General features: G+C 46.2%; 1 protein-coding gene across 8 annotated transcripts in view; it reads right to left on the bottom strand.

The window, feature by feature from the left end:
* DAB2IP (DAB2 interacting protein) overlaps positions 1–24,838 on the bottom strand; it is a 1,128,147-nt gene that overhangs the window by 391,992 nt on the left and 711,317 nt on the right. The gene's annotated exons all lie outside the window — the stretch shown is intronic.

Below are 24,838 nucleotides of genomic sequence, written 5' to 3'. Positions count from 1 at the left end.
CCAACCTCTTCTCTGCGGCGGCGTACAAATTCCATTCTCCGGTAAGATTTATGGAATGGCTACATTATTTTTATCTAATGACCATTATTTCCATACTTAGAAATAATGAAAATTGCTGCGATAGGGGTGAATTATTTATTTTAAGGGTACTGCGCAGGAGGAGTCGCCTACATGGGTACAGAACATTAATCAGGGACTGGAAGTAGTGTTCATTCTAGCACCCTGCACCTTTCAAAACGTGCAGTTCCTCTTTCCTGCCTGGGGTGACGCTATTTGCTCTGGTGTTTCTATCACACTCTGGTCTGTTTTTCAGTGCTGAATACAGACCAGAGTGTTATGAGAAGCACCAGAGCAGAGTGCGACACCCCACGCAGGAAAGAGGAACTGCACGTGTTTTGAAAGGTGCAGGGTGCTAGAATGAAGACTATGGAAGTAAGGGTGACGTTTATAATCACCTCTTGCCCGCTGGTCAAGGACAGACCTGATTTTTGCCAACAGAAATCATGAAATAGAGGCTCTTCTTATCCGCATGTTCGTTTAGAGAACAACCCGCCCTTCTTCCCCTGTGACCACCAAGGACCTTCCTTACTGACTGGCTCAGGGTTCCGGTAACTCTCTACCCATGAACAAACCAATCGCTTCCTGCTGAGAGAGAATTTCAGGCAGTGGCCGCTATGTAAACATCTCAAAATAAAAGAAGCGTTGCAAATGGATGACTACGGATAGGTACATCCCTATGCATTAAACCAGGTGGAAGGAAATTTTCGTCTGCTTGTTCCAATAATCTCAGAGCTGATTATTGTTCCAAAACCAGTTTAATCGGATGATTGGATCTGACCTGCATGTCACCGCTCCAACAGGATGAGCCCAAATTGTGCACATTTTGTAGTGAGGACGAATTTCCTATCTTCTCCGACATTTCTACTCATAGTTCATTTAAAAACGTCAGCTGTGCGCCGATCTCCGGACAGATCATCGTTCTGATCGGAAAAATAAATCAAGGTCATTTAATCGTATAATCTGTGCAGCAATCATGCAAAAAAAACGGCAGTTCTGCACATGCGTATGCGGCGCAATGCGCACTCGCGACGTACGGGCACAACTACCGGTGTAGTTTTACACAGGGCCTAGCGATGCTTTTCAGTCGCACAGGCTTCCGCAGAGTGATTGACATGAAGTGGGAGTTTTTGGGTGGTAACTGACCGTTTTCAGGGAGTGTTCGGAAAAACGCAGGCGTGGCTGGAAAAACGCAGGCGTGGCTGGGCGAACGCAGGGCGTGTTTGTGACGTAAAATCCGTAACAGAATGGTCTAAAGTGATCGCAAGCGCTGAGTAGGTTTTGAGCCAATCTGGAACTACAGAATTTTTTTTTGTAGCTGCTCTGTGATACAACCGTTCGCACTTCTGCTAAGCTAAAATACACTCCCAGTGGGAGGCGGCATAGCGTTTGCACGGCTGCTAAAAACTGCTAGCGAGCGATCACCTCGGAATGACGCCCTAAATCCCCGGCTGTATTGTTCTCTCTGTATTGTATTGCAGCTGAGAACAATAGATGAAAGGCTTATGCTAATAAGCCTTGGTGCACCTTGGTGCAGCAGAGAAGCCTAGATAAGCATAGCTCCGTCTGTACATACGCACCAGATGTAGTCAGAAGACAAGTGCACCGTCACCTGGGAGGCTGTGACCTATGTTTGACTTTAAATGAGCTCTTTATATAGACATATACCCAAACCCTCCGTCTTTCTATTTGTATCGGCAGCCAGGCACCACAAAGCCCAGCGCTATGATGTGAAGCTCACATATTGTATATTCTCAGTCTCACATAACCTACAATGCAGCAATACAGGAATCATTTCAGCCGTGCGATCTCCACGCCAGGAACGCGGAGTATTTACCATGCAGATCCCGGGATTGCTGTGGGACAGCGTCACCCCTGGGAATAGGCTCTGTGCTATAAATGGTATCTGGCTTCCTATAAATGAAGGATGTTTTCAGTTCAGGGGAGAGAAAGGTCATTTTCCCATAAAGGATGGAATACTTGCTGTTTCAGAAGCAGAGTGCTAAGAATTCCCAGAGCGATGACACTGTAACCATGGAGAAAGGCGGCGGAGAAAAGACGGAGCCGCAGAAGTGTTAACTCATAAAACAGTTTATAGATTTAAATGTTTATTTAATAAGATGTAGCAACAGTATCAGTGTAACTCATGCAGCAATCGGCCTGGTGCACGCTATATGCAATAAAGGGGGCAGAAGGATTGCAGGCTCCATATATTGTGGCCTTGTTAGGGCCCGCGGGGACGAATCTTCTGGAATACGGAGAAACGGAAACAAACAAAAGGGTAATATGTCACAGTGCAGTCACACAGTCTATGTAGCAGGTTAGTCTGTGACTGGGTGATGTCATATGGCAAATACAGAGCAGTCACAGTCTACGTAGCAGGTTAGTGTGTAAGTGTATGATTATGACACAAAATGCGCACAGTGCAGTCACACAGTTTATGGAACAGGTAAGTGTGTGAATGGAGGGTGATGTCACAGAGTGAGTGCAGTCAATACAGCAGGTTAGTGTGTGAATGGATGGTGATGTCACAGAGTGAGTGCAGTCAATACAGCAGGTAAGTGTGTGAATGGATGATGATGTCACAGAGTGAGTGCAGTCATTATAGCAGGTTAGTGTGTGAATGGATGGTGATGTCACAGAGTGAGTGCAGTCAATATAGCAGGTTAGTGTGTGATTGCATTGTGATGTCACAGAGTGAGTGCAGTCAATATAGCATGTTAGACTGTTACTGGATGGTGATGTCACAGAGCAGGTGCAGCCAATACAGCAGGTTAGTGTGTGAATTAATGGTGATGTCACAGAGTGATTGCACCCAATACAGGTTAGTGTGTGAATGGATGGTGATGTCACAGGTGAGTTCAGCCAATACAGCAGGTTAGTGTGTGCATAGAGGGTGATGTCACAAAGTGATTGTACCCAATACAGCAGGTTAGTGTGTGCATAAAGGGTGATGTCACAGAGTGAGTGCACCCAATACAGCAGGTCAGTGTGTGAATGAATGGTGATGTCACAGAGTGAGTGTACCCATTATAGCAGGTTAGTGTGTGAATGAATGGTGATGTCACAGAGTGAGTGCACCCAATACAGCAAGTTAGTGTGTGAATGGTTGGTGAGGTCACAGAGTGAGTGCAGCCAATACAGCAGGTTAGTGTGTGAATGGATGGTGATGTCACAGAGTGAGTGCAGCCAATACAGCAGGTTAGTGTGTGAATGGATGGTGATGTCACAGAATGAGAATACAGAATGGATGGTGATGTCACAGAGTGAGTGTACCCAATACAGCAGGTCAGTGTGTGAATGAATGGTGATGTCACAGAGTGAGAATACAGCAGGTTAGTGTGTGAATGAACGGTGATGTCACAGAGTGAGTGTACCCAATACAGCAGGTTAGTGTGTGAATGAATGGTGATGTCACAGAGTGAGTGCACCCAATACAGCAAGTTAGTGTGTGAATGCATGGTGATGTCACAGAGTGAGAATACAGCAGGTTAGTGTGTGAATGGATGGTGATGTCACAGAGTGAGTGCAGCCAATACAGCAGGTTAGTGTGTGAATGAATGGTGATGTCACAGAGTGAGTGCAGTCTATATAGCAGGTTAGCTTGTGATTGGCTCGTGATGACTACAGATAGTAATTACACACAGAAGTAATTGGGTATTTCTTGCAGAGAGCCCTACTGACCAGTATCGCTCTGTTGAACAGAATCCCACCACTACTCCAGGGATTAAGGCAGAGGTTCTCAAACTCGGTCCTCGGGGGCACACACGGTGCATGTTTTGCAGGTCTCCTCACAGAATCGCAAGTGAAATAATTAGCTCCACCTGTGGACCTTTTAAAATGTGTCAATGAGTAATTAATACACCTGTGCACCAGCTGGGTTACCTGCAAAACATGCACTGTGTGGAACACCGAGGACCGAGTTTGAGAACCTCTGGATTAAGGCATTTGTAGTGCCGTCCATTATCTCCGGAACACAAGTAAACCAGCCACACGTCAAATGCGTTTCTAAACACAAATCACACAGCAGCAGAACCCCGGCCGTAGTCTGTGGCTGAAGAGCTGCAGCTGCATCAATGCAAAGCAAGCAGTACCGCAATCACAGACACTGTAATGAATGAATCTGCTCCATTATTCATTTTACACAACTTAAACCTCTAACTTGGATTTGTTTTGATATATAATAATTCCAAAATAACAGTTTGACGACTTCTGCAAAATAACAGCAAACGTACGTGGGAATATGGAGAACGAATGCAACACTTTGGCAGACAGGTGCTAGCGTTCTCTCCGTCTCCATAAGCGACTGGTTCATTTTCTCATCTTCCCTTTGTTAATGACCCTTGTTGCTTACCAGGCTGTTTAATAATCTCAGCCCAGGGATGGGTGATTTATTTGTTGTGTGAGGTTTCTGCTCAATGTCGTTCAAGCACCATTTGCATAAGATTTCATATTATTACTTTTGAAAGTTCATTTCATTTCATATCTGGAGAGCTCATCTCTGGCAGACAGCAAGGACGGGAGAACTCTGCATTGCCGGTGATATTAGGGAGGAACAAGAAGTACAAACACTGCAAGAGAACGTAGCGACTGAGATATCAGCAATGAAGGGTCATTAACCGCATTGTGTTATATAAGAGACATTAATATCCAGCGTTATATATAGAAGGATCTGGGAGATTAGGCTGGGGTAATGTTATCATTGTGCAAGACTATGAAGTCCCTCCAAGCTGGCCATACATCAGGACGATATCTTTCCAACCAGCCAACTAGTTGGCTGATTGGAAAGATAATGTGGCAGTGTGTGGGAGCAAACGATTATCAGCCGTTTTTCTCCCACACGCTGAAAAACGGACAGAAACGGTCTGTCCAACTAGTTGGGAAAATCAAACCTGTTTGATTTTCCCAACCAATCGTTCAGGTGTAGGGGAAACTTTCCCCCCAACTGAACGATAAGTAGGCGGACACTGCCTGCTAGTGTCCGCCTACTGCGCCGACAGCATGAAAAGCCCCCCCCCCCCCAATCACCTGTGACAGCGGGATGTGCAGTTCGGGGCCTGAAAAGGGGGCGGAGCTACGGCGCCATGAGGGGGCGGAGCTACACGGAATAGAGGGGCGGAGCTGCACGGGACCAGACAGCTTTGCAGTGACGGCCAGCCAGACTTGGTAAGTGGAGGGTGAGAGAGAAGTGAGTGTGTGTGTGTATGTGTAGTGGGGTGTGTGTGTGTATATATGTGTGTGTGTATATATGTGTGTGTGTATATTAGAGGTGTGTGTGTGTGTATATATATGTGTGTGTGTGTGTGTGTGTGTGTGTGTGTGTGTGTTTGTATATATGTGTGAATTGTGTGTGTGTGAGGTATGTCTGTGTGTGTGCGCTTTATGGACGCCACTGCTGGGGGGGCCATTACCCGCAAGGACGCTACTACTATAGGGGGGGCATTACGTATAAGGACGCTACTACTATAGGGGGGCATTACGTATAAGGACGCTACTACTATAGGGGGGGCATTACGTATAAGGACGCTACTACTATAAGGGGGGCATTACGTATAAGGACGCTACTACTATAGGGGGGGCATTACGTATAAGGACGCTACTAATATAGGGGGGGCATTACGTATAAGGACGCTACTACTATAGGGGGGGCATTACGTATAAGGACGCTACTAATATAGGGGGGTCATTACGTATAAGGACGCTACTACTATAGGGGGGGTATTACGTATAAGGAGGCTACTAATACTGGGGGGCATTATATATAAGGATGCTACTACTATAGGGAGGGCATTACATGCAAGGACGCTACTACTATAGGGGGGGCATTACGTATAAGGACGCTACTGTTGCTGGGGGGGCATTACATATAACGATACTACTGCTGGGGGGGCATTATGTATAAAGACGCTACTATTACTGGGGGGGCATTACCTATAACAATGCTACTACTACTGGGGCATTATGTATAAGAACGCTACTACTACATGGGGGCATTACATATAACGATGCTACTACTACTGGGGGGCATTATGTATAAGAACGCTACTACTACAGGGGGGCATTACATATAACGATGCTACTACTACTGGGGGGCATTATGTATAAAAAGGCTACTTATAACGGGGGGGCATTACATATAAGGACGCTACTACTGGGGGGGCATTATGTATAAGGACTCTTACTACTGGGGGGCATTATGTATAAGGACGGTGCTACTGCTACTGGGAGGGCATTACATGTAAGGATGCTACTAATACTGGGGGGGCATTACATATAAGGACGCTACTACTGGGGAGGCATTATGTATAAGGACTCTTACTACTGAGGGGCATTATATATAAGGACGGTGCTACTACTACTGGGAGGGCATTACATGTAAGGATGCTACTACTACTGGGGGGGGCATTATGTATAAGGACGGTACTACTACTGGGGGCATTACATATAACGATGCTACTACTACTGGGGGGGCATTATGTATAAGGACGGTACTACTACTGGGGGCACATTACGTATAAGGATGCTACTATTACAGCGGTGGCATTACGTATAAGGACGCTGGATCAGATGAGTATAATTATCTTTTATTTTCAGGTACCCGTGGATTCTACTTGGAGAAGAGGACCGACTGCTTCGTGTCAACATAGGTAAGTATGTGTGTGTCGACATGTGTGAAATAAAGTTTTACTGTCACGGTGTGTGTCTCCTGTTTTTATTTGGGTATTTTTTTTCCATTAGAACTACAGGTACCAGCGGGCCCGTTTTTCTCCCGCATGCTGGTACTTGTGGTTCTCCAAGTACCAGCTTGCGGGGGAGGCTTGCTGGGACTTGTAGTACTACTGGAAAAAACAATATTCTTTCAATTTTCTCAAGGCTATCAGCCCCCCATCCGCAGCCTTTGGATGGGGGGGGACAGCCTCGGGCTTCACCCCTGGCCCTTGGGTGGTTGGGGATGGGACCCCTTGATTGAAGGGGTCCCCACTCCCCCAGGGTACCCCGGCCAGGGGTGACTAGTTGGATATTTAATGCCATGGCCGCAGGGCACTGTATAAAAGTGACCCCCGGCTGTGGCATTATCTGTCCAGCTAGTGGAGCCTGATGCTGGTGTAAAAAATATGGGGGACCCCTACTCTTTTTGTGCCCCGTATTTTTTGCACCAGGCGCAGAGCCCGGTGCTGGTTTTAAAAATACGGGGGATCCCCTGTCCCTTTTTTCCCCGGATTTTTAGAACCAGGACCGGCTCGAAGAGCCCGAGGCTGGTTATGCTTTGGAGGGGGGACCCCACGCAATTTTTTTTCGGAGTTTTCCCATTCCATTTAAAAAAAAATATATATATATATATATATATAATAATAATCTTTTTAAAAATATATAAATAATACTTGTGCCTCCAAAAAAGAGGGCACCAGGCAAGCTGTACATTTTACTACATTGGGAGTGCCGAATATCTACATCTTATATATATATATATATTTGCCTTGGCAGCCCAACCATGCTGGTATCCATAGTTCAGTATAAAAATAAGTAAATCTAATAAATGTATGTTGGTGAAAGAAAAGCCCAGTTTCACTGAAAAAAAGACACTTCTGCATGTTTTGAAATTAAAAAACAAAACAAAACTGAAGAACTGTAGGCAGGCACTGTCCGCCTACTTCGGTGACATCACAAGTTGGACAGAAGTTGGAAGATTGGTTGGTCTGATGAAAAGTTGGTTAGATGTGTGGAGCACTGGTAAAAAGTTGGTGAGATGTGTGGGGCACTGTTTTAGTTGAACAGACAAGTTGGATGATTGGAAGTTTGGAGTGTTGGAGAAAAGTTGGTCTGATGTATGGCTAGCATAAGCTATCCAGGTAGGACCAATCCCCTTACAGGCATTCCGCTAAGATCCCCTCACCGCAGAGGCCCTATCAACCCTTCTAATTCCCCCTACTGATAACGGCGGTCAATGGTGTCTGATGACGTGGCTGAGGATTTATAACTGGATGTAGTAACATTGACATAAGTACACCGCACAGAATAATACACACAGGGGGTAATTCCCTAATTATTAATAACCATGTGCACTGCAGGTGGGGCAGATGTAACATGTGCAGACAAAGTTGGATTTGGGCGGGGTGTGTTCAAACTGAAATCTAAATTGCAGTGTAAAAATAAAGCAGCCAGTATTTACCCTGCACAGAAACAAAACAACCCACCCAAATCTAACTAGCTCTGCACATGTTACATCTGCCCCACCTGCAGTGCACATGGTTTTGCCCAACTGCCAACAAATTTGCTGCTACGATTAGTTCTGAATTACCCCCCACAGATAAAATCTTGCATAAAGACAGGGATCACTATGGACAACACACAGTGACACAATTCTCCAAATAACTATTTAATCGATTCATTAAACAACTACAATAGAATTGGGTCCCTTTTTTCCTCTATGGGGGGTATTCAATTAGCACCGTTTTTTCGATCAGTCGAAAAAACACGTAACTTTTCACCCCGTTTTTAAGTCAAACTGACATTCAAACTATTCAATATTCGTGACGTTATTTTTTCGACTGGTCGAAAAATACACACGGGCGAAAACCACATGGATCGTTGAATTTCCCACCGATTCGGGTGTTTTGTCGAATCTGTGGGCGTTTTCTGCAGTTTTTTGGTCCGTTTTCACCAATGCAGATTCGACCAAAAAAATAAGATGAAAAAGACATGGCGAAAATGGATCAAAAACGGTCTAAAACGCCCACTACTGAATACCCACAGGTCAAACTAGTATCGATTTTCCGACTGTCGGAAAACTCGGCACTAATTGAGTAATCGCCATTGTGAGAATAAAGTAAAAATAAGGATTATGGACATTATTTTATGGAACATTCAATAACTGTCAAGAGCTAGAACTGTAGCTACAAACTATTGTTGTATTGGTGCTTCAATTACCACCAAATGGCCAGACTGGAAATGACCCAGCATCTACAAAGCTGGATGTCCTCTAGAACAGGGTATCTCAACTTCAGTCCGCAAGTTCCAGCAACAGGTCATGTTTTCTGTATTTCCTTATTCAATACACAAGTCAGTTCATCTATTTTGCTGGGTCAGTAACGATCTCACATATCTGTCTGCAGAAGTGGGATATCCGCAAAACATGACCTGCTGGGTCACTCGAGGGTTGAGGTTGTAAACCTCTGCTCTAGAGCATTCAATAAAACCCAACGCTTAGTGCAATGTGTCAAAGATGCTGATTGGACTGTTAACGGGTTCACTACGGCTGGCCGGCGGTCGGGCTCCCGGCGACCAGCATACCGGCGCCGGGAGCCCGACCGCCGGCTGACCGACAGTGTGGCGAGCGCAAATGTGCCCCTTGCGGGCTCGCTACGCGCGCCACACTATTTTATTCTCCCTCTATGGGGGTCGTGGACCCCCACGAGGGAAAATAAGTGTCGGTATGCCGGCGGTCGGGCTCCCGGCGCCGGTATACTGAGCGCCGGGAGCCCGACCGCCGGCATACAGAAGACCAGACCCTCCAACATGACCCGCCCCACTAGGTACAAAATGCTCTGCTCCTGGACTTCCCTCTTAATTTATGATTTCCATCACCTGGGCTGAACTAGTTAAATGATAAGAAAGCTGTTTCTTCACAGGTGATGGCAATAATAAATTAAGAGGGAAGTCCAGAAACAGAGCATTTTGTACCCAGTGGGGCGGGTCATGTTGGAGGGTATGGAAGACCACCCCTGTTAACTCTGCTGCAACGGGTGTGTTACTGAGAAACTGTTGGGTTAGGAACAAGGGAAGAGGTGGGAGAGGTTCCATTTATAGTGTTAGACCTTCTTTATGTTATTCAGCCAGGAGAACGCTGTTCCCTATTTCCCAATGTGAGTGGTCGCTAACATATAACATACAGTAAGGACAGGACATTCCTTTTAACAGCGCATTCTATAGATTGTATGCTGCGTGCACGCACAGCCCTCTTACTGCCCCTGTTTCTGTCTGTTACTACTCAATCTTGATTTATTTTTGTTCACAATTGCAAAGCACAACCAAATACGCTGCCAATATATAAACAACTGTTCATACGTAGATAAATATTTGCACTGATGGGGCACATTTGCAACAGCACCACCGAGTGGACATTTTTCATACTGCAAAGCGTTACAAAAAGAGGTAACAATTCCTGCATCAAGAAAATCCGTCAGTAAGTTATAATATTCCTCAAAATGTCTTTTTTTTTTTTTTAAAGATTTCCTAATAAGATCAGATCCATTTCACGCCATCCTATCAGCACAGTTAGGAACGACAAGTGTTTTAAGGACACAGCATTCTGGACCCATAACAAGAGAAACATATGAGCTCCAGCGTTGCCAGGACATCACTTCCCCGTCTTCTGTGCGAATGCGCATATATCAGGGAGAGGACGCGTGTGCCAACAATATCTGCTGAATCCCACTTAGAGATGGGAAAATATTTATTCTCCGCTGCCTACGTGAGTTTTTCCCAGCTCTAAACAAGCAGCGCCGGGCGCGCCAAGCAGCAGGAGCCAATATTAAAAGGAATGAAACCCGTAAAGTGATGCGTTTCCACGTTGATGAATAATTAAAGCGATATGTACAGGATATGTTGTCTTTATCCCACCGCCTGCCCCCCCATCCAACTGTCGCACAGAACAGACGGCTGCACAATTTCCAGGCTCGGTCTATAAAGCGAAGTCACGGCTGTGAAGATAAGAATCTGTGAGCGCGGAGGAAACCTGGCCTCCATTATTGTGCCAAATAAGAAGGAAGCTGGGCCAGAGCTTGTTTACAGAGGATGAATAATGCAGCAGCACATTATCGCTTGCTTCACATTCTACAGCAGATTCCGCGGCACCACCTTATTTCATGCTCATCATTCCGCTGTGTGTAACGCATCCGGAGAGAGCCGTCAGCCGATGCAGAGATAAAGAGCGCGGAATGCGCCGCTGTTCATCCAATTTTACCTACACGTTCCACTCGGCGAGAAGTGAGCGCGGCGATGCAATCGGACATATTCAACGTGTGCCGCCAGCATTATCCTGTAACGTCGGCAACGGCGCCAGGGTCAGCCTCATACAAATACGATCAAGGCCTGAAATCTCAGGCCAAAGACGTGGAAAAATAACAATTTTGGTAAACAAAAAGGAACAAAAAAATTAAACATAACACAATTTTTGTTAGGTTGAGGATTGGTAAAACTGAAATGTATAAAATCTTGTAGCTTAAGTTCAATATAAATCGTGTTGCAGTGATTACGATTTTATGGAAAGGTGCATGGAACAACCACACCACAGAGGCTGCAAGGCTACTATACGAAATAAAACATATGTAACCCATAAATCTGGCAAACACTGCCCCCTTGAGGGCAAATAATCATAACAACTTGCAGAACGCTTGCCGAGTCTAACCGAGCTATGACCTGCAATGCAACTGGGAGTGATTTTATGTGAAAATAAAGGTATAAAACTAAAAGAGTTCAATACAAGATCAATAGAAGCGTTTAAGTACCAACCATCTCCCAATGTCTTATGAAACTGTACTACTTGCGATGGAGCCATAGTCATTCCAAATCAGCTGAACAAATACAAGTTAATGAATGAGGAACTGTAGCTTAATAATAGATAGATAGATAGATAGATAGATAGATAGATAGATAGATAGATAGATGATAGCTAACTAGATAGCTAGCTAGATATGAAATAGATAGATATATATGAAATAGAGAAATATGATAGATAGATAGATAGATAGATAGATAGATAGATAGATAGATAGATAGATAGATAGATAGATATGATAGCTAACTAGATAGCTAGCTAGATATGAAATAGATAGATATATATGAAATAGAGAAATATGATAGATAGATAGATAGATAGATAGATAGATAGATAGATAGATAGATAGATAGATAGATAGATAGATAGATATGATAGCTAACTAGATAGCTAGCTAGATATGAAATAGATATATATGAAATAGAGAAATATGATAGATAGATAGATAGATAGATAGATATGAAATAGAGAAATGTGATATAGATAAAGAGAGAGAGAGAGCGATGAAATAGATAGATAGATAGATAGATAGATAGATAGATAGATAGATAGATAGATAGATAGATAGGATTTGTGATAACTGTGGCCCCAGATGTTAGTGTCCGGATTGTGACATTACATGCAGTGTTACGTGATTAGAGATTGCTGTGAAAGCCCCAGTTACACGTTATTCCACCCTCTGGCCGTCCATTAGTGTAAGTTTATCAGCACTGTACAATGTTTTCCTTACTGGAGAACACTAGGCAACTGTACTTGGTGGTTCAATGTAACGATCCAATACAATAGATGAGGCATGGGGGACGTGAAATCTCTACAGCGATGTTCTAGGTAGAATGCCTGAGAAAAAAACAACTGAAGAAGGTTTCTCAATAGCCCTGGCTTTCAGATACATAGGTGCTGTTACGCCGCTCTACTGAAAGCTAGAACCAAGTGCAATCAATTTGCCAGCGTTAATGTGGAATTAAGCAATGCGGCTGGAAGCCGGCGGACTCTACATAGGAGACTGCAGGCAGTAGGAGAGAATACGCATTACAGTCCTCCGGGGACATTCACTATACGGGAATGACTGTCATGCAAAGTGAAAGTATCGACAGAATGGAAGAAATATAAATGATCCTTAGAAGGATTCATTTATTATTATCTTAATTGTAAAGGAAAAGAAAAAGAACAGACAGAGGAGATTCTCTGAGAGCGAGGACATAAGACGGCTAGGACTGGGGAGGACTCACAGATCAATGTCTTATAGGCAAGTTTCTAGTAGAAAAAGAAATCTTACGTTATATTTAGCATACGGTCAGTTATTTAGGGGGATGATTTATCAAAGAGCACAATGCCATCAACTAGAATAATATAACATAAAAAACAATATAAATCACAACAACAAAAGCATCACAGAAACACATTGCTCAAATCTCTCTGCAGCAATTACTGCAGCAAGACCCTGGATCCTTACACAATATACAGAGGCCGCAACATATCACATCACAGCTACATTCAGCGTGGACTCATTACACATCACAGCTACATTCAGCGTGGACTCATTACACATCACAGCTACATTCAGCGTGGACTCATTACACATCACAGCTACATTCAGCGTGGACTCATTACACATCACAGCTACGTTCAGCATGGACTCATTACACATCACAGCTACGTTCAGCATAGACTCATTACACATCACAGCTACATTCAGCGTGGACTCATTACACATCACAGCTACGTTCAGCATGGACTCATTACACATCACAGCTACGTTCAGCATGGACTCATTACACATCACAGCTACGTTCAGCATGGACTCATTACACATCACAGCTACGTTCAGCATGGACTCATTACACATCACAGCTACGTTCAGCAGACTCATTACACATCACAGCTACGTTCAGCGTGGACTCATTACACATCACAGCTACGTTCAGCAGACTCATTACACATCACAGCTACATTCAGCGTGGACTCAATACACATCACAGCTACGTTCAGCGTGGACTCATTACACATCACAGCTACGTTCAGCATGGACTCATTACACATCACAGCTACGTTCAGCATGGACTCATTACACATCACAGCTACGTTCAGCATGGACTCATTACACATCACAGCTACGTTCAGCATGGACTCATTACACATCACAGCTACATTCAGCGTGGACTCATTACACATCACAGCTACGTTCAGCAGACTCATTACACATCACAGCTACGTTCAGCATGGACTCAATACACATCACAGCTACGTTCAGCATAGACTCATTACACATCACAGCTACGTTCAGCGTGGACTCATTACACATCACAGCTACGTTCAGCAGACTCATTACACATCACAGCTACGTTCAGCATGGACTCATTACACATCACAGCTACGTTCAGCATAGACTCATTACACATCACAGCTACGTTCAGCGTGGACTCATTACACATCACAGCTACGTTCAGCGTGGACTCATTACACATCACAGCTACGTTCAGCGTGGACTCATTACACATCACAGCTACATTCAGCGTGGACTCATTACACATCACAGCTACATTCAGCGTGGACTCATTACACATCACAGCTACATTCAGCGTGGACTCATTACACATCACAGCTACGTTCAGCATGGACTCATTACACATCACAGCTACGTTCAGCGTGGACTCCTACATCACAGCTACGTTCAGCATAGTCTCATTACACATCACAGCTACGTTCAGCATAGACTCATTACACATCACAGCCATGTGCTACGTTCAGCATGGACTCATTACACATCACAGCTACGTTCAGCATGGACTCATTACACATCACAGCTACGTTCAGCATAGACTCATTACACATCACAGCTACGTTCAGCATAGACTCATTACACATCACAGCTACATTCAGCGTGGACTCATTACACATCACAGCCATGTGCTACGTTCAGCATGGACTCATTACACATCACAGCCATGTGCTACGTTCAGCATGGACTCATTACACATCACAGCTACGTTCAGCATGGACTCCTACATCACAGCTACGTTCAGCATAGACTCATTACACATCACAGCCACGTTCAGCATGGACTCATTACACATCACAGCCATGTGCTACGTTCAGCATGGACTCATTACACATCACAGCTACGTTCAGCATGGACTCGTTACACATCACAGCTACGTTCAGCATGGACTCATTACACATCACAGCTACGTTCAGCATGGACTCATTACACATCACAGCTACGTTCAGCATAGACTCATTACACATCACAGCTACGTTCAGCATAGACTCATTACACATCACAGCCACGTTCAGCATGGACTCATTACACATCACAGCCATGTGCTACGTTCAGCATGGACTCATTACACATCACAGCTACGTTCAGCATGGACTCATTACACATCACAGCCATGTGCTACGTTCAGCATGGACTCATTACACATCACAGCTACGTTCAGCATAGACTCATTACACATCACAGCTACGTTCAGCATAGACTCATTACACATCACAGCCACGTTCAGCATGGACTCATTACACATCACAGCCATGTGCTACGTTCAGCATGGACTCATTACACATCACAGCTACGTTCAGCATGGACTCATTACACATCACAGCCATGTGCTACGTTCAGCATGGACTCATTACACATCACAGCTACGTTCAGCATGGACTCATTACACATGACAGCTACGTTCAGCATAGACTCATTACACATCACAGCTACGTTCAGCATGGACTCATTACACATGACAGCTACGTTCAGCATGGACTCATTACACATCACAGCTATGTTCAGCATGGACTCATTACACATCACAGCTACGTTCAGCATGGACTCATTACACATCACAGCTACGTTCAGCATGGACTCATTACACATCACAGCTACGTTCAGCATGGACTCATTAAACATCACAGCCACGTTCAGCATGGACTCATTACACATCACAGCCATGTGCTACGTTCAGCAAGGTGTGAGGGTGTACCAGTGTGAGTAGTACAGGTGGGAGTAGGGGTGGTGTGAGGGTATACCAGTGTGAGTAGTACAGGTGGGAGTAGGGTAGGTGTGAGGGTGTACCAGTGTGAGTAGTACAGGTGGGAGTAGGGTAGGTGGGAGTAGGGTAGGTGTGAGTAGTACAGGTGGGAGTAGAGGAGGTGTGAGGGTGTACCAGTGTGAGTAGTACAGGTGGGAGTAGGGGAGGTGTGAGGGTGTACCAGTGTGAGTAGTAAAGGTGGGAGTAGGGGCGGTGTGAGGGTGTACCAGTGTGAGTAGTAAAGGTGGGAGTAGGGGCGGTGTGAGGGTGTACCAGTGTGAGTGGAACAGGTGGGAGTAGGGTAGGTGTGAGGGTGTACCAGTGTGAGTAGTACAGGTGGGAGTAGGGTAGGTGGGAGTAGTACAGGTGGGAGTAGAGGAGGTGTGAAGGTGTACCAGTGTGAGTAGTACAGGTGGGAGTAGGGGAGGTGTGAGGGTGTACCAGTGTGAGTAGTACAGGTGGGAGTAGGGGAGGTGTGAGGGTGTACCAGTGTGAGTAGGGGAGGTGTGAGGGTGTACCAGTGTGAGTAGTACAGGTAGGAGTAGGGGAGATGTGAGAGTGTGCCAGTGTGAGTAGTACAGGTGTGAGTAGGGTAGGTGTGAGTAGTACAGGTGGGAGTAGGGGAGGTGTGAGGGTGTACCAGTGTGAGCAGTACAGGTGGGAGTAGGGGAGATGTGAGGGTGTGCCAGTGTGAGTAGTACAGGTGGGAGTAGGGTAGGTATGAGTGGTACAGGTGGGAGTAGGGTAGGTGTGAGTAGTACAGGTGGGAGTAGGGGAGGTGTGAGTGGTACAGGTGGGAGTAGGGTAGGTGTGAGTAGTACAGGTGGGAGTAGGGGAGGTGTGAGTGGTACAGGTGGGAGTAGGGTAGGTGTGAGTAGTACAGGTGGGAATAGGGGAGGTGGGAGTAGGGGAGGTGTGAGGATGTACCAGTGTGAGCAGTACAGGTGGGAGTAGGGTAGGTATGAGGGTGTACCAGTGTGAGTACTATAGGCTGGAGAAGGGTAGATGTGAGGGTGTACCAATGCGAGTAGGGGAGGTATGAGGGTGTTCTAATGTGAGTAGTATACAGTAGTTTGGAGAAGGGTATGTTGTAATAAAGAGAATTACTAAGGTGAGAGAGAAAGCGTTTTGATACGAGATGTGACATGTATGAAGAAGTGCTATTGGCGGGCTTTGTAGATAAGGGTGAGTAATTTGAAATGAATTGTGGGGGACAGTGCAGGGATTTACAATGCAGTAGCTGTGAAGCGGTGAGGAAGGAAGATCAGCCCTACTGTAATACTTGAGATGAATTGAAGCCAGGATACAAGGGAGAGGGGAATGCCACATAGCAGGAGACTAATATAGCCAGGGCTGGATATGATGAGAGAATGGATTAGAGTTTATACTCACTCGGGTACTCCAGAGACAATTGAGCCAGGTAGCAAAGGTGTCAAGGATTTGAGAAACTGGATTCAGGGTGCAATAAATGGCATCAAGCATGGTGGAGAACATGTGGACATCAAAGCAAGAGAAAGCAGAGCGTACTATCAGCACTGTGTGTTTCTGGGTGTTGGGGTGTGGTTGGGGGGGAGTGCTGCCGGAGACGTAGCACCAGAGAAGGGAAGCCAGGACTCAGGACTGGGGGACTTTTAAATGAATAGGTCAAGGATGGGTGTGAGTCTGTGTTCCACAGTGGTCCGGAAAGGGGAAGGAAGGCACTGTGCTGTGTGGATTAGGATGTAGGTACAACATTTTGGGGTGGAACAACGACTGTGAGCAGACGTGGGATGGCACAGGTCACTGTTATGTCTTACACTCCCCCATTATTACATCTGAACATGTACTCATGTTATGTCTTATATGTTACATGTTATCATTGCTGTTATACAGTACTATGCTATTTGTTATACTAGCCTCTGGTGTTTTATTATGTTACTAGTTACCAGCCCATCAAAATGACGGAACAGAACAGTAACATCAGCACTGGCAGCAGTGTGCGCCTGAACGGAGCAACACTTGAAATGCTCCGTCGGGAGCCATCTAATGGCTGCCGGCATGCAAAACACTTGAATTCCCCCATAGAGGTGAGCAGCGTTAGCCTTTTATTATATACTGTAGGATTGCCATTTTCATAAACAAAAGTGGAGGGTGCTACATTTTTGGGGTGCAGGGCCCGGTCATCTTCCAGAGGTCACCGATCTGCCTAGCAGCAGATACCTGAACATGCCAGGGCCCTCAACGCTGGGCCCCATAGTTACCGCAACCGCAGCAGTTCTGAGAGGGATGCTCTGGGATACAGTAGCAGAAGGTTGTTTGTGTATGCACCAGTCGCAGACATCACAGTCTTATACGCCTGCATGCCCTGGGGCGGAATAAGTATATAGTTAGCACCCTGGCTATAGCAGTGCCACAGTGACCTCGGAAACAGCAGGAAGAAAGGAGGAAGCGTTGGGACACACCGGAAACCTGCAGCGAGAGAGAGAGAGAGAAGAGAAAGGGAGAGAGAGAGAGAAGATAAAGGAAGAGAGAGAAGAGAAAGGGAGGGGGAGATAGAGAGAAGAGAAAGGGAGGGGGAGAGAGTGAGAAGAGAAAAGGAGGAAGAGAGAGAAAAGGAGGAAGAGAGAGAAGAGAAAGGGAGGGATAGAGAGAGAGAGAAGGGGAGGGAGAGAGAGAAGAGAAAGGGGAGAGAGAGAGGAGAGAAAGGGAGAGAGAGAGAGAGAGAGAGAGAGAGAGGGAGAGAGAGAAGAGAAAGGGGAGAGAGAGAGGAGAGAGAGAGAAGGGGAGGGAGAGAGAGAAGAGAAGAGAAAGGAAGGGAGAGAGAGAAGAGAAGAGAGAAGAGAAGAGAAAGGAAGGGAGAGAGAGAAGAGAAAGGGAGGGAGAGAGAAGAGAAGAGAAAGGGAGGGAGAGAGAAGAGAAGAGAAGAGAAGAGAAAGGGAGGGAGAGAGAAGAGAAGAGAAGAGAAAGGGAGGGAGAGAGAAGAGAAGAGAAAGGGAGGGAGAGAGAAGAGAAGAGAAAGGGAGGGAGAGAGAAGAGAAGAGAAAGGAAGGGAGAGAGAGAAGAGAAGAGAAAGGAAGGGAGAGAGAGAAGAGAAGAGAAAGGAAGGGAGAGAGAGAAGAGAAGAGAAAGGGAGGGAGGGAGAGAGAAGAGAAGAGAAGAGAAGAGAAGAGAAGAGAAGAGAAGAGAAGAGAAGAGAAGAGAAGAGAAGAGAAGAGAAGAGAAGAGAAGAGAAGAGAAAGGGAAGGAGAGAGAAGAGAAGAGAAGAGAAGAGAAGAGAAGAGAAGAAAGAGAAGAGAAAGGGAGGGAGAGAGAAGAGAAGAGAAGAGAAAGGGAGGGAGAGAGAAGAGAAGAGAAAGGGAAGGAGAGAGAAGAGAAGAGAAGAGAAAGGGAGGGAGAGAGAAGAGAAAGGGAGGGAGAGAGAAAGAGAAAGACAGAGAGAGAGAGAAAGACAGAGAGAGAGAAAGAAAGAAAGAAAGAAAGAAAGAGAGAGAGAGAGAGAGAGAGAGAGAGAGAGAGAGAAAGAGAGAGAGGGGAAACGCAGGAGAAAGAGTGACACAGATTAGAGAGTGGAAAGAGAGGAAATACCGTATCTTAGAGATACCCCCCCCAGTAATGACAATTGCTGGACCCCTCATCCATGGTCAGACACGTAGGACCAGGAGCAGCGGATGACAGCTCACAGCCTACACTCCTGCAGAGCTTGTTTACTCTAATTAAGAATAAAGTAAGTCAATAGGAGTTGATGTATTTAGTGATCGATGATCTCTGATTGAGAGCACTGGCGCCAGTAATCTCAGGCACCCAAACCCTGCTCCCACAGATACATCCAGCACTGTGACGGAAGGCTGTCGGCAATACACATGGAAGTGCCCGCTCACTGGGGAAGGGACGACGCAGGCTGATTAATAGTATTGGCCTGGGCCTTAGGGAAATCTGTATGGGATCTAGGCACAGATACACTGATTACTGCAGCCCAGAACGTCGGCCGACATTAACACAAGGTGAAAAGGAGGAATAATGTACAGCAGAGGTTATAATGTACAGCAGAGTGCAGGAGAAAACAGCAGAGGCCTGAAGCAATGAGCCGGACGCTTCCACAAATAAGCTGCACATGGGGCGGTGTTGCCCAAACTCGGTCCTCAAAGCCCTCGAACAGTGCAGGTATTAAGGATAGAAAGGGTTGATGCTGTGCTGATTTAAGGGTCCATGGGCAACTCTTTATTGATGTAAGCGCTGCGACGTTGCGATGGCGCTATATTAAAAAAAACTTTAGTCATCATTCTAGAACAGCATGATGTATAATGGCGCTATATAAATACGTGTTAATGGTAATTCATGTAAAGTACTGTGGGGTAAGCTGTGCTATAGGAATAAACATTAATACAGGTATTAAATTATTAAATCAGGTAAAGCCATGTAAAATATGATGGCGCTACATAAATATATGATAATAATAATAGTAATACTAAATACTGTGGAATAAACGGAAATTACAGTGTGAGGGAATTCAATTGCCAGTGATGATCTCAGCCGCCCGAATCTGACACAACACCGGCCACATTTTACAGCAGCGGGATCTCGCTCAAGAGTGTAACGAGCACACTTGATTGAACCGGGGTGCGACACAGCCGGGCAAAGGGTGCGAGTCGGTCTGTCGTTGCCAGCTTTTAAACGCCACGGCAACAGAAATTTTCCCCCTTCACCCATAATTGAATTCCCCTATATTATTTATAATAATTCAGGTATATGCTGGTTCTATATAAACATTTCTAAATAATGCCAAAAAAAAAATCGACTGTATTCCATGGCCGCCGAGCCTTATTTCCACATCTTTATTTACCTCACATGAGCAATTAAATATGGCCGCCCAGCTCACGTCAGGTTAGTAAAAAGTCAGTAACGATTCGCATTAAGATGTGATGTTTTCCTGAGCAATTAGGAAAAATGTGGAAAAGCCAAGGTCCATTTCCTATAGGATGTGCGCCCACAGAGATCTGCAGACATTAGGCGGCAGGAGCCCCTTTGGCGTTGTGATTGGCTCCTGGGGTTTGACCGGCCTGCATAAAATTATCAATAATTAGTACGAGAGAGGCTGCCAGATCCAACACTGTCATTGTCTCAGGCTCCCATGAATATTAACTGTGTACACAATCAACAGGCGCACATTAAAAACACAGCTGCCGGGACGGTGCATGTTTTCATAGCATCCAATTAACTGGCAGCTGACTGGACGCTGATTAATCTGCGCAGGACATGTCACCGACTCAATCTGATTATAGCAAACTGTGCAGGTAGATGAGAGGAACCTTAATGACAGCAAAATTAATTAGAGGAAGAGGAGAGGGGGGCACAGGGAGAGACAGGAGGACCCCTCGGCGTGTGGGAAATTGCATTCTCTCAGTTTCCTGGTCAATAACCATTATTCAGGAAAGTTTGCACAATTGTCCGGTTCCTGGAAAGGTTCCTAGATGAGTAATTACAGTATAAACTGGCCATATACAGCAGGCAGAGGAGCGAGATGGGTGAGCCGCCTCCTGCGGCACGGGAACTCGTGCACCTGTTAACTTATCCCATCGCCCCACAGGACGCAATCAGACTGCCCCACACGCTGCCGCAGAACCTTTATAACACCTTAACTATCACTGCAAAAGTCCATCACGTCTGGTCTTTTCTTAGGGGGCACCTTTCTTTCTGGCCTGCGGAGCTAGCAATCCAACCAACATAATGGAATTATAGCCAAGTGCAACTGATGATGAAACCTTTATATTCCATGGATCTGAAGAAATCTGCAATACTATATATATATATATATATATATATACATACGCACAGGCTTCCTGCTGCTTGAGATGCCAACTAGGCTGGCAGCTTGCCATCGCCTGTGCGCACTACCACGTAAGTTCCCCACTAAACATGGTCATTGATAAGCACCTTTAGACTGATATACTGTGTGATATATATATATACACACACAGGTGAGGCAGTTACAGAACATGGGTCACCTTGAAGTACAGATGAAGATATCGATCCTGAAGACTCATAACGCACAGGAGGGGTGAGATCACATTATATAGAAGTAAAGAAACGTTGACGCTCACTGACCAGTAATACTGCGCTAGCTACTACAGGCTGAACTAAAAGCAGGGACTGTCAGCGCCTCACCGGCAATCCATACATAAGTACCTCTATTATTACAGAGTCGCTTCTATATCGTGCATCACGTATAACGGTGTTAACCCTTTCCTGGCAGTGGGTTTGCAGCAGCACAGTCACCCCTGTAAGATGACCATCTGTAGCTGGGGTAAGTCACGTCAGTCACTGAGAAGTACTAACAGGCTGTCACACGAGTATACAGCCCAGTGCACCTTATGTCATACGTAGAATGTGCAATAAGAGCCTTGGTCCTCTGTCATCAGGTAGGTGTCCCTCTGCACATCCACATCAATAGCACTTCCAGCCAGGCACTATATCAACAGCAGCTATCATCCCTCTGCACTTCTAGCCCCACACTACATCATCAGAAGCTGATGTCCCTCTGCACTTCCAGGCACTATATCGACAGCAGCTATCATCCCTCTGCACCTCCAGCACCACACTACACCATCAGAAGCTGATGTCCCTCTGCACTTCCAGCCAGGCACTATATCAACAGCAGCTATCATCCCTCTGCACTTCTAGCCCCACACTACATCATCAGAAGCTGATGTCCCTCTGCACTTCCAGGCACTATATCGACAGCAGCTATCATCCCTCTGCACCTCCAGCACCACACTACACTATCAGAAGCTGATGTCCCTCTGCACTTCCAGCGAGGCACTATATCAACAGCAGCTATCATCCCTCTGCACTTCTAGCCCACACTACATCATCAGAAGCTGATGTCCCTCTGCACTTCCAGCCCCACACTATATCAACAGCAGCTATCATCCCTCTGCACTTCCAGGCACTATATCAATAGCAGCTATCATCCCTCTGCACCTCCAGCACCACACTACACCATCAGAAGCTGATGTCCCTCTGCACTTCCAGCTGGGCACTATATCAACAGCAGCTATCATCCCTCTGCACGTCCAGCCCCACACTATATCAACAGCAGCTATCATCCCTCTGCACTTCCAGCACCACACTACACCATCAGAAGCTGATGTCCCTCTGCACTTCCAGCCCCACACTATATCAACAGCAGCTATCATCCCTCTGCACCTCCAGCACCACACTACACTAACAGCAGCTGATGTAACTCTGCACCTCCAGCCTCACACTACACCATCAGCAGCTAATGTCCCTCTGCAACTCCATCCCCACACTACACCAGCAAAGTTTAGTACAGCAGGGGACCATTCTCCTCTCTCTTGTGCACAGACCTATCATTTTGATTGTGTCTCCTGCCCCTCACATCATCCCTCTGCTCTGCACACGAGGAGAGGTATTGTCTCCAGGATGCTACATGGACACCACTGACAGACCCTGCCTGATGACTTCTGCAGACTGTGATCCACATTCCACTGACCAATGCACCCCAGGGCATATGCATGGCTGTAATACGGTGCAAGGAGGGACACATGGCTGTAATACGGGGCCAGGAGGGACACACGGCTGTAATACGGGGCCAGGGGGGACGCACGGCTGTAATACGGGGCCAGGAGGGACACACGGCTGTAATACGGGGCCAGGGGGGACGCACGGCTGTAATACGGGGCCAGGACGGACGCACGGCTGTAATACGGGGCCAGGACGGACGCACGGCTGTAATACGGGGCCAGGAGGGACGCACGGCTGTAATACGGGGCCAGGAGGGACGCACGGCTGTAATACGGGGCCAGGAGGGACGCACGGCTGTAATACGGGGCCAGGAGGGATGCACGGCTGTAATACGGTGCCAGGAGGAACGCAGGGCTGTAATACGGTGCAAGGAGGTACGCACGGCTGTAATACGGGGCCAGGAGGGACGCACGGCTGTAATACGGGGCCAGGAGGGACGCACGGCTGTAATACGGGGCCAGGAGGGACGCACGGCTGTAATACGGGGCCAGGAGGGACGCACGGCTGTAATACGGGGCCAGGAGGGACGCACGGCTGTAATACGGGGCCAGGAGGGACGCACGGCTGTAATACGGGGCCAGGAGGGACGCACGGCTGTAATACGGGGCCAGGAGGGACGCACGGCTGTAATACGGGGCCAGGAGGGACGCACGGCTGTAATACGGGGCCAGAAGGGACGCACAGCTGTAATACGGAGCCAGGAGGGACGCACGACTGTAATACGGAGCCAGGAGGGAGGTAGGGCTGTAATACGGGGCCAGGACGGATGCACGGCTGTAATACGGAGCCAGGAGGGACGCAGGGCTGTAATACGGTGCCAGGAGGGACGCAGGGCTGTAATACGGGGCCAGGAGGGACGCAGGACTGTAATACGGGGCCAGGAGGGACGCAGGGCTGTAATATGGGGCCAGGAGGAACGCAGGGCTGTAATATGGTGCAAGGAGGGACACACGGCTGTAATACGGGGCCAGGAGGGACACACGGCTGTAATACGGGGCCAGGAGGGACGCATGGCTGTAATACGGGGCCAGGAGGGACGCATGGCTATAATACGGGGCCAGGACGGACGCATGGCTGTAATAGGGTGCCAGGACGGACGCATGGCTATCATACAGATACACGCTATATAACACAGTGCACGGCAGATACATGGATATAATACATACATGGCTATAATACAGATGCATGGCTATATACTGTAACTATATAATACAGATGCATGGCTATATACTGTAACTATATAATACAGAGGCATGGCTATATATAATACAGATACAATACATGGCTGTATAATAAGGTGCCAGGGCAGATACACGGCTATAATACAGATACAATGGCATATAACACAGTGCCAGGGCAGATACACGGCTATATACAGTATAATACAGAGACAGTACATGGATGTATAATAAGGTGCCAGGGCAGATGCATGGCTATATGTATATATAATACAGATGCATGGCTATATATATATAATACAGATGCATGGCTATATATATATATATATATATATATAATACAGATGCATGGCTATATATATATATATATATATATATAATACAGATGCATGGCTATATATATATATATATATATATATATATATATATATATAAAATACAGATGCATGGCTATATATATATATATAATACAGATGCATGGCTATATGTATATATAATACAGG

Source organism: Pseudophryne corroboree, chromosome 8 (assembly GCF_028390025.1).
Source record: "Pseudophryne corroboree isolate aPseCor3 chromosome 8, aPseCor3.hap2, whole genome shotgun sequence".
In the NCBI taxonomy this organism is placed as follows: Eukaryota; Metazoa; Chordata; class Amphibia; order Anura; family Myobatrachidae; genus Pseudophryne; species Pseudophryne corroboree.
This window is presented reverse-complemented; position numbering and strand designations above follow the sequence as displayed.